The sequence below is a fragment of the Triticum aestivum genome, chromosome 4B (assembly GCF_018294505.1).
Source record: "Triticum aestivum cultivar Chinese Spring chromosome 4B, IWGSC CS RefSeq v2.1, whole genome shotgun sequence".
Classification (NCBI taxonomy): Eukaryota; Viridiplantae; Streptophyta; class Magnoliopsida; order Poales; family Poaceae; genus Triticum; species Triticum aestivum.
Window position 1 is genome coordinate 274,357,355 of NC_057804.1, and position 2,034 is coordinate 274,359,388.

Here is a 2,034-nt window from a genome sequence, read left to right on the forward strand (position 1 = left end):
ACCGGCCTCCCCCGGCGTCGCCCCGGCCTCTCCCCGCCGCCTCGCCGGTCTCCCCTCCTCCACCGGCTCCGGCGACGAGCTCCTCCGGCGAGCTCGAGCTCCGCCGCCGCCGCCGCCTCGGCTTCCGCGCCGCGATCCCGATCTGGATCAGGTCGTGTGAACAGTAAACCCTAACCCCGATTTTTTTTGCTAAGTCCTGAAAATTTTGATCCATGTTGCTCTATTCGAGGTCCCGTAACTTTGCAACCGTAGCTCCGTTTTGGGCGTACGATATATCAAAATCTTCGCCTCGACATTTATATCATTTCATTCCATTGCATCATTTGCATTTGAGGTCATCTTGATATCCAAAATGCTGTTAGAAGGAGGCTTCGTGAGTTAGATTGCAGATCCGTTAGTTCATCATGCACTTTTGTCATTTTTGCTATATTTAATTCGTGCATGATATGCCTGTGCCCCTTTGGGATGAATTGTTAAGCATTTTGTCTTCTTTCCAGAGGTGCCACCCATGCATTTTTAGGATGTGTGTGTTGTCCTGTGCAAGCTTGCGAAGAGAGGTACCTGAGATTGCAGATTTCAGGGACTTAGTGATTTTCACTAAGTCTGGGATATTTTAGTTCATGATGCTATATGTCCAGCTTGTTTCCTAGTGATCCGCGCCTCTTTTGAGGATGATCAGTAAGGGAGTTTTGATATCTAAGTTATGCTCTATCCATCCATGTCTTTGTTTGCATTTGTGGAGTGCTCTAGGTTGACTCAATAAAGCTCAACTTTTGCTTCGTTGTTAACCTGGGCAGATCGTCAACTTGTTTGCGATTTTGCCGATGCTACCGTTAGTGTTCCATGCATGATATGCCTTCGTTCTTGCCATGGGTAGCTAGCACTTTGTGCCTTCTTGCTGGTTATATGCTTTCCTTGCCATGACTTGCACCGTAGCGAGTGCATCGAGCTCGTATACATGCCTTCGTGAGTTAAATTTCAGCATGTCTCAATTTTCACTAAGTCTGAAAACTGATTGTGTTCGAGCGATGTTCGTGAGCTCGGTAGAGTATTTTGTGAACCCTTTTGGCCCCAGGTCACTTTGGGTGTTTTGTTAAGCTTGATGAGTGGCTCCCTGCCATGTTCTTACTTGTCATGTTCAGGTTTTCTATCATGTTGTTTTGCTGCTCCGAAGAGAGCATCGTGATCTGAAATTTCAGACTAGTGTTAATTTCACTAAGTCTGAAATCTGTTTTGCATTTGCGTTTTAGCCATGCTTGTTGGAACCTCTTAATGGATGAATTTGCCTATGGCTCAGTGCTAGTGTTTTGTCAACCATCTTGTGTACATCACTGCCATGTATTTTGTTTTCATGTTTGGTGGATGTAGCATGCTCATTTCGTTGCATTTAGATGCCTACTTGCTGTAAATCGCAGACCGGTGTCATATCTTAAAACGCTCGCCATTTCCAAACCGTAACTCCGATTCCAATGATCTTTATATCATTTTCAAGCGATTTAATCCCCTCTATCCAGTGGCACACTTGGTTTTCCAAGTTGATGCCAGGTTCATGCATTTCCTGTCATATCTTGCATTTTGCATCCCGCATCGCATCCCGCATAGCATATCGTCAGTTCATCATATTGCTTGGTCTTGCCCGTGGTTGATTGTATCCTTGTTGCTTGTTTGTCTTGTTGGGTAGAGCCGGGAGACGAGTTCGCTACCGAGGAGCCCGCTGAGTTTGCTTGTGAGGATCCAGTCAACTCTGACAACTGTGCAGGCAAGATGATCATACCCTCGAAATCACTACTATCTTTGCTATGCTAGTTTGCTCGCTCTTTTGCTTTGCCACTGCTACGATGCCTACCTTTTGCTTGTCAGCCTCCCAATTGCCATGTTGAACCTCTAACCCACCATTGTCCTAGCAAACCATTGATTGGCTATGTTACCGCTTTGCTCAGCCCTTCTTATAGCGTTGTTAGTTGCAGGTGAAGATTGGAGCTGTTCCTTGTTGGAACATTTATTTACTTGTTGGGATATCATTATATTGCTATG